This window comes from Heterodontus francisci, chromosome 18 (genome assembly GCF_036365525.1).
Source record: "Heterodontus francisci isolate sHetFra1 chromosome 18, sHetFra1.hap1, whole genome shotgun sequence".
NCBI lineage: Eukaryota > Metazoa > Chordata > Chondrichthyes > Heterodontiformes > Heterodontidae > Heterodontus > Heterodontus francisci.
Window position 1 is genome coordinate 86,332,095 of NC_090388.1, and position 12,837 is coordinate 86,344,931.

General features: G+C 48.1%; 1 protein-coding gene across 5 annotated transcripts in view; it reads left to right on the forward strand.

Moving 5' to 3' along the window:
* Positions 1 to 12,837, forward strand: part of LOC137379759 (protein-methionine sulfoxide oxidase mical3a-like) — a 1,360,716-nt gene that overhangs the window by 21,349 nt on the left and 1,326,530 nt on the right. Inside the window, exon 1 of one of the 5 annotated variants that reach the window (XM_068051093.1) lies at positions 3,325 to 3,401. The exons of the other annotated variants lie outside the window; for them this stretch is intronic. The gene's annotated coding sequence lies outside the window, so the exon portion shown is untranslated. Of the gene's footprint in view, positions 1 to 3,324; positions 3,402 to 12,837 lie in introns of those variants that run through there. 5 annotated transcript variants of the gene reach the window in all.

The window sequence follows — 12,837 nt, forward strand, 5'->3', positions numbered from 1 at the left end:
GTTTATTTTCAGGAATTATAATTGCACAGAAGCAAAGAATTAGAGCAAGTTACAAATGGCTCAATACTCTAAAAAATAAAAATTGAATGAAGTCAGCAGAGCTGACATATTTTCTTTAGACTTGTGCTGCCCAATAATCAGCCAGGTATTTGGAAGACACAAATTTGTAGAAGCATCATTTATGAATGTATGAAGCAGATTGTACCTGGGAGAGGAAGATTGTACCTGGGAGAGGCGGATTGTACCTGGGAGAGGCGGATTGTACCTGGGAGAGGAAGATTGTACCTGGGAGAGGCGGATTGTACCTGGGAGAGGCGGATTGTACCTGGGAGAGGAAGATTGTACCTGGGAGAGGAGGATTGTACCTGGGAGAGGAAGATTGCACCTGGGAGAGGCGGATTGCACCTGGGAGAGGCGGATTGCACTTGGGAGAGGCGGATTGCACCTGGGAGAGGAGGATTGTACCTGGGAGAGGAGGATTGTACCTGGGAGAGGCGGATTGTACCTGGGAGAGGAGGATTGCACCTGGGAGAGGAGGATTGCACCTGGGAGGGGAGGATTGCACCTGGGAGAGGCGGATTGCACCTGGGAGAGGAGGATTGCACCTGAGAGAGGAGGATTGCACCTGGGAGAGGAAGATTGCACCTGGGAGAGGAAGATTGCACCTGGGAGGGGAGGATTGCACCTGGGAGAGGCGGATTGTACCTGGGAGAGGCGGATTGTACCTGGGAGAGGAAGATTGCACCTGGGAGAGGAAGATTGCACCTGGGAGAGGAGGATTGCACCTGGGAGGGGAGGATTGCACCTGGGAGGGGAGGATTGCACCTGGGAGAGGCGGATTGTACCTGGGAGAGGAGGATTGTACCTAGGCAAGGCGGATTGTACCTGGGAGAGGAAGGTTGCACCTGGGAGAGGAGGATTGTACCTGAGTGAGGCAGTGTACCTGCTGGGCTGTATAGGACCCTGATATCACCTTAACCACCACCAAAAACATATCTAATGAAACAGAAAACACTCCTCTCCATTGTGTCAGTCCGTTAGGTCTCCGAGGCAGAATGTAATACACTAAATCAGAAGAGCTCACTGTCATTAAGCAGGTAGCTTTCTTATTAATTGATTTTTCTGAGTGCTGTGTTATTAAGCTTTACTGTACTGCGGCTACAAGAACAGGTCAGAGGCTAGGAATCCTGTGGCGAGTAACTCACGTCCTATCTCCACAAAGCCTGTCCACCATCTACAAGGCACAAGTCAGGCGTGTGATGGAATACTCTCCACTTGCCTGGATGGGTGCAACTCCAACAACACTCAAGAAGCTCGACACCAATCAAGACAAAGCAGCCCGTTTGATTAGCACCCCATCCACAAACATTCTCTCCCTCCACCACCGACACACAGTGGCAGCAGTGTGTACCATCTACAAGATGCAGTGCAGCAATGCACCAAGGCTCCCTCGACAGCACCTTCCAAACCTGCGACCTCTACCACCTAGAAGGACAAGGGCAGCAGATGCATGGGCACACCACCACCTGCAAGTTCCCCTCCAAGTCACACACCATCCTGACTTGGAACTTTATCGCCGTTCCTTCACTGTCGCTGGGTCAAAATCCTGGAGCTCCCTTCCTAACAGCACTGTGGGTGTATCTACCTCACATGGACTGCAGCGGTTCAAGAAGGCAGCTCACCACCACATTCTCGAAGGGATGGGTAATAAATGCTGGCCAAGCCAGTGACATTCACGGTCCATGATCGAATAAATAAAAAAATTTCTAGGGGAGTGCTGTAGTGTTGGATGTTTGTCTTTTAGATCAGATCTCAACTAAGGCCCTGTCTGCTTCTTTAGGTGGATGTAAAAGTTCAAAAAGCACAATTGGAAGAAGAGCAGCTGTGTTCTCCCAGTGTCCTGCCCAACGCTGATCGTGTAATGAACACCAAAACAAAACTGGTCTCTTATCTCATTACAGTTTGTGGGATTTGCTGTACGCAAATTGAATTTTGTGATAGTATACATAACATCAGTGATTGCACTCTGAAATGATTCACTGATAATCAAGTGCATTGGCATATCCTACAAATATGAAAGTTGTCCCTTTATTCTTCGTTATTCTTGGTGTCTGTTTAACTTTTTATCACTTGACTTCAATATCGAATAGATTGGTTTCAAAAACAAGCCGAGAGCATGTGACAGACAACTGTAAGCATGGCATTCTTGACATTTCAAAGACACAAGGAGATAATCCGCTTCTCACAAACTCACTGAACCTCTCTGACAGTGCAGCACTCCCTCAGTACTCACCCTCCGACAGTGCAGCACTCCCTGACTACTGACTCTCTGACAGTGCAGCACTCCCTCAGTACTCACCCTCCGACAGTGCAGCACTCCCTGACTACTGACCCTCCGACAGTGCAGCATTCCCTCAGTACTCACCCTCCGACAGTGCAGCACTCCCTCAGTACTGACTCTCCGACAGTGCAGCACTCCCTCAGTACTGACCCTCTGACAGTGCAATGAAGTGCTCTTGTAACTATAATATTTATATGCCTGCTCCAGTTAAGTTTCTAGTCAATGCTAACCCCCAGGATGTTGATAGTGGGGAATTCAGCAACGGTAATGCCATTGAATGTCAAGGGGAGATGGTTAAATTTTCTTTTGTTGGAGATGGTCATTGCCTGGACCTTCTGTGAACAAAAGAACAAAGAACAAACAACAGTACAGCACAGGAACAGGCCATTCGGCCCTCCAAGCCTGCGCCGATCTTGATGCCTGCCTAAACTAACACCTTCTGCACTTCCGGGGTCCGTATCCCTCTATTCCCATCCTATTCATATATTTGTCAAGATGTCTCTTAAACGTCGCTATCGTATCTGCTTCCACCACCTCCCCTGGCAGCAAGTTCCAGGCACTCACCACCCTCTGTGTAAAAAACTTGCCTCGCACATCCCCTCTAAACTTTGCCCCTCGCACCTTAAACCTATGTCCCTTAGTAACTGACTCTTCCACCCTGGGAAAAAGCTTCTGACTATCCACTCTGTCCATGCCGCTCATAACTTTGTAAAGCTCTATCATGTCGCCCCTCCACCTCCGTCGTTCCAGTGAAAACAATCCGAGTTTTTCCAACCTCTCCTCATAGCTAATGCCCTCCAGCCCAAGCCTGAATATTGTCCAGGTCTTATTGCATGCCGTCATGGACTGCTTCAGTATCTAAGGAGCTGCACATGGTACTGAATATCAAACAATCATCAGTAAACATCCCCACTTCTGACCTTATGATGGAGGGGAGGTCATTGATGAAGCAGCTGAAGGTGGTTGGGCCAAGGACACTTCCCTGAGGAACTCCTGCAATGATGCCCTGGAGCTGAGATGATTGACCTCCAACAACTGCAACCATCTTCCTTTGTGCTAGGTATGACTTCAACCAGCAAAGTTTTCCCCCTGATTCCCAATGACTCCAGTTTTGTTAGGGCTGCTTGATGCCATACTCGGTCAAATGTGCCTTGGTATCAAGGGCAGTCACTCTCACCTCACCTCTGGAGTTCAGCTCTTTTGTCCATGTTTGGACCAAGGCTGTAATGAGGTCAGGAGCTGAGTGGCCCTGGTGGAATCCAAACTGAGCTTCGGTGAGCAGGTTATTGCTGAGTAAGTGCCACTTGTTGCAGCTGTACTGGAACAGCCTGGCTAGGGGTGTGGTTAATTCTGGAGCACAAGTCTTCAATACTATTGCTGGGATGTTGTCAGGTCCCAAAGCCTTTGCTGCATGCATAGGTTCAGCATGGGGTAGACAGGAAAGTAGAGTTGAGGCCACAATCAGATCAGCCATGATCTTATAGAATGGCAGAGCAGGCCTGTGGGGCTAGAATTTAGAATTTAGAACATTACAGCGCAGTACAGGCCCTTCGGCCCTCGATGTTGCGCCGACCTGTGAAACCATCTGACCTACACTATTCCATTTTCATCCATATGTCTATCCAATGACCACTAAAATGCCCTTAAAGTTGGCGAGTCTACTACTGTTGCAGGCAGGGCATTCCACGTCCCTACTACTCTCTGTGTAAAGAAACTACCTCTGACATCTGTCCTATATCTATCACCCCTCAACTTAAAGCTATGTCCCCTCGTGTTTGCCATCACCATCCGAGGAAAAAGACTCTCACTATCCACCCTATCTAACCCTCTGATTATCTTATATGTCTCTATAAGTCTCTCCTCCTCCTTCTCTCCAACGAAAACAACCTCAAGTCCCTCAGCCTTTCCTCGTAAGACCTTCCCTCCATACCAGGCAACATCCTAGTAAATCTCCTCTGCACCCTTTCCAAAGCTTCCACATCCTTCCTATAATGCGGTGACCAGAACTGCACGCAATACTCCAGGTGCGGCCTCACCAGAGTTTTGTACAGCTGCAGCATGACCTCGTGGCTCCGAAACTCGATCCCCCTACTAATAAAAGCTAACACATCATATGCCTTCTTAACAGCCCTATTAACCTGGGTAGCAACTTTCAGGGATTTACGTACCTGGACACCAAGATCTCTCTGCTCATCTACACTACCAAGAATCTTCCCATTAGCCCAGTACTCTGCATTCCTGTTACTCCTTCCAAAGTGAATCCCTCACACTTTTCCGCATTAAACTCCATTTGCCATCTCTCAGCCCAGCTCTGCAGCCTATCTATGTCCCTCTGTACCCTACAACATCCTTCGGCACTATCCACAACTCCAACGACCTTCGTGTCATCCGCAAATTTACTAACCCACCCTTCTACACCCTCATCCAGGTCATTTATAAAAATGACAAACAGCAGTGGCCCCAAAACAGATCTTTGCGGTACACCACTAGTAACTAAACTCCAGGATGAACATTTGCCATCAACCACCACCCTCTGACTTCTTTCAGCTAGCCAATTTCTGATCCAAAGCTCTAAATCACCTTCAACCCCATACTTCCGTATTTTCTGCAATAGCCTACCGTGGGGAACCTTATCAAACGCCTTACTGAAATCCATATACACCACATCCACTGCTTTACCCTCATCCACCTGTTTGGTCACCTTCTCAAAAAACTCAATAAGGTTTGTGAGGCACGACCTACCCTTCACAAAACCGTGCTGACTATCGCTAATGAACTTATTCTTTTCAAGATGATTATAAATCCTATGTCTTATAACCTTTTCCAACATTTTACCCACAACCAAAGTAAGGCTCGCAGGTCTATAATTACCAGGGCTGTCTCTACTCCCCTTCTTGAACAAGGGGACAACATTTGCTATCCTCTAGTCTTCCGGCACTATTCCTGTCGACAATGACGACATAAAGATAAATGGTCTATTCCTCCTCCTAATTCCTATGTTCATATGTATCATGTGGAGGGAATCGAATTGTCTGAAGACTGGCATCTGTGATGCTGGGAACCTCAGGAGGAGGCCGAGATGGATCATCCACTCGGTACTTCTGGCTGAAGATGGATGCCTATGCTTCAGCCTTATCTTTTGCTCCCCCATCACTGCGGAATGTTTGTGGATGTCAGTTGTTTAATTATCCATCACCATTTATGACTGGATGTGGCAGAAGTGCAGAACTTAGATCTGATCCGTTGGTCGTGGGATCGCTTAGCTCTGTTTATTGCATGCTGTTTCTGCTGTTTAGCACGCAGGTAGTCCTGTGTTGTAGCTTCACCAGGCTGACACCTCATTTTGAGGTATGCCTGGTGCTGCTCCTGGCATGCCCTCCTGCACTCTTCATTGAACCAGGGTTGATCCCCTGGCTTGATGGTAATGGTAGAGTGGGGGACATGCCGGGCCATGAGGTTACAGATTGTGGTTGAATACAATTCTGCTCCTGCTGATGGTCAGTTTTGAGCTCTGAGATCTGTTCTGAATCTATTCCATTTAGCACAGTGGTAGTGCCACACAACCCGATGGAGGGTATCCTCAATGTGAAGACAGTATTTTGTCCCCACAAGGACTGTGCGGTGGTCACTCCTACCAACCGACTCTCATCGACAGATGCATCTGTGACAGATAGATTGGTGACGACGCGGTCAAGTAGGTTTTTCCCTCTTGTTGGTTCCCCCACCACCTGCCCCAGACCCAGTTGAGCAGCTATGTCCTTTAGGACTCGGCCAACTCGGTCAGTAGTGGTGCTACCGAGCCACTCTTGGTGATGGACATTGAAGTCCCCCACCTAGAGTACATTCTGCTCCCTTGCCACCCTCAGTACTCCTCCAAGTGGTGTTCAACATGGAGGAGTACTGATTCATCAGCTGAGGGAGGGCGGTAGGTGGTAATCAGCAGGAGGTTTCCTTGCCCATGTTTGACCTGATGCCATGAGACTTCATGTGGTCCGGAGTCGATGTTGAGGACTCCCAGGGCAACTCCCTCCCTACTGTATACCACTGTGCCACCACCTCTGGTGGGTCTGTCCTGCCAGTGAGACAGGACATACCTAGGGACAGTGATGGTGTTGTCTGAGGCAATGTCTGTCAGGTGTGATTCGGTGAGTATGACTGTGTCAGGCTGTTGACTAGTCTGTGGCACAGCTCTCCCAACTTTGGGACAAGTACCTAGATGTTAGTAAGGAGGACTTTGCAGGGTCGAGTGGACAGTGTGTGTCTTAGTTGTTTCCATTTCCTAAGTTGACGCTGGTTGTCTGTCCGGTTTTTTACTTTTATTGACTTTTCTGCAGCAGTTTGGTACAACTGAGAGGCTTGCTAGGCTATTTGAGAGGGCATTTAAGAGTCAACCACATTGCTGTGTGTCTGGAGTCACATATAGGCCAGACCAGGTAAGGACAGCAGATTTCCTTCCCTGAAGGGGCCACTGGTTTTTATGGCAATTCAGTAGATTCATGATTATTATTGAGACTGGCATTTTATCCCAGATTTATTGATTAATTGAATTTAAATTCCCTCAGCTGACCTGGAGGCTTTTGAACTCATTTCTCGAGTATTAGTCCAGTAACATAACTGTGATGCTACTGTTCCGCTAAAGGTGGTGCGTCAAAGAAGAGAGGTTCGGCTGACTGCTGCAGGAGGAATGCTTCATGGCTGCTGCCAGGGTTGTGGGCATTCAGTGAGAGGATCTTTTCAGTATGGTCATGCACCAGCTGCATGTTTATAGAGTGTTAGCCCTTGTGGGTCTGGTCCATCTCCTCATTATCATGTGGGGCAAGCAGAGCCACATGTGTGCAGTCGATTGTACCCTGCACCACTGGGAATCCACGTTCTCCCTCCTCCTGCTTCTGTCTTGTCAATGAGAAGATGATACAGTCTTCTCTCCTCTATACAGGGCCTCTGTCACTTCTCTGATGCAGCGATGGACAGCAAATTTTGAGATGTTGCTAATGTTGCCTGCTCCCACCTGGAGGGATCCACTGGCATAGAAATTTAGGGCCATGGTGATCCTAACGGCCACTGGCACTGCCGTCCTTGCCCTCCTCTGATGCTGCAGGTTGGGTTCTAGGAGATGGCACAGTTCAATGACCACCTCATTGGGGAAATGCAGGTGTCTCAGACACTGCTCTGGGATGAGGTGGAGGGAGGAAAGACAGTGCTTCTGAAAGACCATTGGTGGGCAAGGCTTTCTATTGAGAGCCTTCCTCCCTCTGTGCACTGTTCCCCCTTTCTGCTGTTTACTGCTCCATTTCTAAGTCATGATGCAGCCCAAGAGGGACTGTAACTGAAGCAGGATTTCTCCCGACAATCCTCTGACCTCTGCGTCAGGACCCAGCAACACTCCTTGTAAATCCTAAAAGTTTGGAAAACTCCTCCAATAAAACTGAACACAGCACTTCCACCATGACAGAATTACAGAATTGTAACAGTGCAGATGGAGGCCATTCGGCCCATCGTGTTTGCACCGGCTCTCCAAAGAGCAATTCACTTAGTGCCATTCCCTTGCCTTCTCCCCAATACCCTGCACATTCTCCCTTTTCAGATACCAGTCTAATTCCCTTTTGAATGCTTCAATTGAACCTGCCTACACCACGTTCTCAGGCAGTGTACAAGAACACAAGAAGTAGGAGTAGGAGTAGGAGTAGGCCATTCAGCCCCTCGAGCCTGTCCCGCCATTCAATAAGATCATGGCTGATCTGTCCCAGTCCTCAACTTCTCTTTCGGGCCTGTTCTGCCTAACCCTCGACTCGCGAGATTTCAAAAATCTATCTCCTCCTTAAATACAATTAGTGGCCTAGCCTCCACAACTCTCTGAGGTAGAGAATTCCAGAGATTCACCACCCTCTGAGAGAAGAAATTGCTTCGCATCTCAGTTTTAAATGTGTGCCTCCTCATTCTGTAACTATATCCCCTAGTTCGAGAATCCCCCACCAGTGGAAATATATTCTCAACATCTACCCTGTCGAGCCCCCTTAAAATCTTATATGTTTCTATAAGATCACCACTCATTCTTCTAAACTCCAATGAATAAAGGTCTAACCTCTTTAGCCGTTCTTGATAAGACAACCCCTTCATCCCAGGAATCAGCCTAGAGAACCTTTTCTGAACTGCCTCCAATACTCGTATATCCTTCCTTAAATTTGGGGACCAAAACTGTACGCAGTACTCCAGGTGTGGCCTCACCAACACCCTGTACCGTTGTAACAAGACTTCCCTATTTTTAAACTCTAACCCCCTGGCAATAAAGGCCAAAATTCCATTCACCTTCCTAATTACTTGCTGCACCTGCATACTAACTTTTTGTGTTTCATGTACAAGAACACCCAGATCCCTCTGTACTGCAGTATTTTGTAGTCTTTCTCCATCTAAATAATAATCTGATTTTTTCTTCTTCCTACCAAAGTGGATGACCTCACACTTTGCCACATTGAACTCCATCTGCCAAGTTTTTGCCCACTCACTTAACCTATCTATATCCCTTTGCAGATTCTTTGTGTCCTCATCACAACATGCCTTCCCACCTATTTTTGTATCATCAGCAAAGTTTAGATACACTACACTCTGTCCCTTCCTCTAAGTCATTAATGTAGATAGTAAATCGTTGAGGCCCTAGGACTGATCCTTGTGACACCCCACTACTTACGGCTTTCCAACCTGAAAAAGACCCATTAATCCCTGCCTTCTGTGTGTTAGCTAATCCTCAATCCATGCTAATACATTACCTCCAACACCCTGAGCTCTTATTTTGTGTAATAACCTTTTATGTGGCACTTTATCGAACGACTTCTGAAAATCCAAATACACGACATCTACCAGTTCCCCTTTATCCACTCTGTTATATCCTCAAAGAACTCTAACAAATTTGTCAAACATGATTTCCCTTTCATAAAACCATGTTGACTCTGTTTGATTGCATTATGTTTTTCTAAATGTCCTGCTATTTCTTCCTCAATAATGGACAGATGTTAAGCTAACTGGTCTATAGTTTCCTGCTTTCTGCCTCCCTCCTTTCTTGACTGTGGGTGTCACATTAGCAGTTTTCCAATCCGCTGGTCCCCTACCGGAATCCAGTGAGTTTTGGTATATTATGACCAATGCCTCCACCATCTCTGCAGCCACTTCTTTTAAAACCCTTGGATACAGGCCATCAGGTCCTGGCGACTTGTCTGCCTTTAGTTCCATCAGTTTGTCCAGCACCTTTTCCCTCGTGATAGAGATTGTTACACGTTCCTCCCTCTCATTTACACCTTGTTCATCTATTATTGTTGGGATGTTTATAGTGTCCTCCACCGTGAAGACCCATGCAAAATATTGGTTTAAATTATCTGTCATTTCCCTGTTTCCTGTTATTAATTCTCCAGTCTCATCCTCCAAGGGTCCCACACTTACTTTAGCTACTCTCTTCCTTTTAATATACCCATAGAAGCTCTTACTGTTTGTTTTTATATTTCTTGCCAATTTACTCTCATAATCAATTTTCTCCCTCTTTATTAGTTTTTTAATCATCCGCTGCTGGTTTCTAAAAAATTCCCAATCCTCTGGCCCACCATTAGTTTTTGCTGCATTGTATGCCTTTGTTTTTGATTTGATACTCTCCTTAACCTCCTTTATTATCCACGGGTGGTTCATCGTTCTCATCGAGTCTTTCTGACTGGAATAAATGTTTGCTGAGTGTTATGAAATATCTGCTTAAATGTCTGCCACTGCTCCTCGACTGACTTTTCCTGTAGTCTATCTTCCCAGCTCGCTTTAGACGACTCCTTCTTCATACCTCTGTAATTGTCCTTGTTTAAGTTGAAGACGTTGGTTTGAGACCCGAGTTGCTCACCCTCAAACTGAATTTGAAATTCTACCATGTTATGATCACTTCCCCCTAAAGGATCCTTAACTACGAGATCTCTTATTAATCCTACTTCGTTACACAATACCAAATCTAAAATAGCCTGTTCCCTGGTAGGTTCTGCCACGTTTTGTTCTAAGTAACAATCCCTGATGCATTCTACATATTCATCTTCCATACTACCCTTGCCAATTTGATTTGTCCAGTCTATATGCAGATTAAAATCCCCCATGATAATTGCAGTGCCCTTCTTACACACCTCCATTATTTCCTGATTAATATCTTGTCCTACAGAGAAGCAACTCCTCGGGGGCCTATAGACCACGCCCACCTGTGATTTCTTTCCCTTGCTATTCCTTATTTCCACCCAAACTGATTCTACATCACGATCTATTACACCTATATCATTACTCACAACTGCACTGATCCCTTCCTTTAATAACAAAGCTACCCCACCTCCTTTTCCTTTCTGCCTATTCTTCCAGAACGTTGAATATCCTTGAACATTGAGTTTCCAGTCCTGGTCATCCTGCAACCACGTCTCAGTGATAGCCATCAAACCATATTCATTTATTTCTATCTGTGCCATCAGCTCATATATCTTGTTATAAATGCTACGTGCATTCAGATAACGAGCCTTAAGCCTGAATTTTTACCTACTCTTGTTCTAATTTCTGCTGTACTCTTATGCTCGTATTTTCCATCCCTAACTGTCACACTCTGATTAATGTATGCCCCTTCACTACCCTGTACCTCTGCTCTCTCGTTACTATTCGACCTTTTAAACTTCCCTTCAATTGAACCCTCCCCCCCCACTATTTAGTTTAAAACCTTATCTACAACCCTAGTTATATGATTCGCCAGGACACTGGTCCCAGCATGGTTCAAGTGAAGCCCATCTCAATGGAACAGCTCTCTCTTTCCCCAGTACTGGTGCCAGTGTGCCATGAATCGGAACCCATTTCTCCCACACCAATCTTTGAGCCACACATTTATCTTTCTAATCTTATTTGCCCTACGCCAATTTGCACATGGCTCTGGTATTAATCCTGAGATTATTACCTTTGTGGTTCTGCTTTTTAATTTAGCCCTGAGCTGCTCAGAGTCCCTCAGTAGAACCTCTTTCCTAGTCCTACCTATGTTGTTGGTACCCTTGGGGACCACGTCAACTGGATCCTTTTCCTCCCACTCCAAGTTCTTCTCTAGCCCAGAAGAGATGTCCTTAACCTTGGTACCAAGTAGGCAACACAGCCTTCGGGACTCCCTGTCTTTGCTGCAGAGAACAGTATCTATTCCCCTAACTATGCTATTCCCTATTACTACAACATTTCTCTTTTCTCCCCCCACTTGAATGGCGCTCTGAACCACGGTGCTGTGGTCAGTTCGCTCATCCTCACTGCATTATGTGCCCTCATCCACACCGGGAGCAAGAACCATGGCAGTGAGAGCGACGGCAGTGAGAGCGGGAACAGGCGAGAGGAGCCGGGGGATAAAAGGAGCCGAGGCCCGAGACCAGAAGCAGCGGTGAGAGTGGCGGCAGTTAGAGTGGCGGCGGTTAGAGTGGTGGCGGTGAGAGCGGTGGCGGTGAGAGCGGTGGCGATGAGAGTGGTGGCGGTGAGAGTGGTTGCGGTGTAAGTGGTTGCGGTGTAAGTGGCGGCGGTGTAAGTGGCGGCGGTGAGAGTGGCGGCGGTGAGAGTGGCGGCGGTGAGAGTGGCGGCGGTGAGAGTGGCGGCGGTGAGAGTGGCGGCGGTGAGAGTGGCGGCGGTGAGAGTGGCGGCGGTGAGAGTGGTGGCGGTGAGAGTGGTGGCGGTGAGAGTGGTGGCGGTGAGAGTGGTGGCGGTGAGAGTGACGATGGTGAGAGTGGCGGCGGTGATTGTGGCGATGGTGAGTGTGGCGATGGTGAGAGTGGCGGCGGTGAGTGTGGCGGCGGTGAGTGTGGCGATGGTGAGTGTGGCGATGGTGAGTGTGGCGATGGTGAGAGCGGTAGCGGTGAGAGTGGCGGCGGAGAGAGTGGCGGCGGTGAGAGTGGTTGCGATGAGAGCGGTGGTGAGAGTGGTGGCGGTGAGAGTGGTGGCGATGAGAGTGGTGGCGATGAGAGTGGCGGCGATGAGAGTGGTTGCGATGAGAGTGGTTGCGATGAGAGTGGTTGCGATGAGAGTGGTTGCGATGAGAGTGGTTGCGATGAGAGTGGTGGCGGTGAGAGTGGTGGCGGTGAGAGTGGTGGCGATGAGAGTGGTGGCGATGAGAGTGGTGGCGATGAGAGTGGTGGCGATGAGAGTGGTGGCGGTGAGAGTGGTGGCGGTGAGAGTGGTGGCGGTGAGAGTGGTTGCGATGAGAGTGGTTGCGATGAGAGTGGTTGCGATGAGAGTGGTGGCGATGAGAGCGGCGGCGGTGAGAGTGGCGGCGCTGAGAGTGGCGGCGCTGAGAGTGGCGGCGCTGAGAGTGGCGGCGCTGAGAGTGGTGGCGATGAGAGTGGCGGCGATGAGAGTGGTGGCGATGAGAGTGGTGGCGATGAGAGTGGTGGCGATGAGAGTGGTGGCGGTGAGAGTGGTGGCGCTGAGAGTGGTGGTGAGAGCGGCGGCGGTGAGAGCGGTGGCGCTGAGAGTGGTGGCGC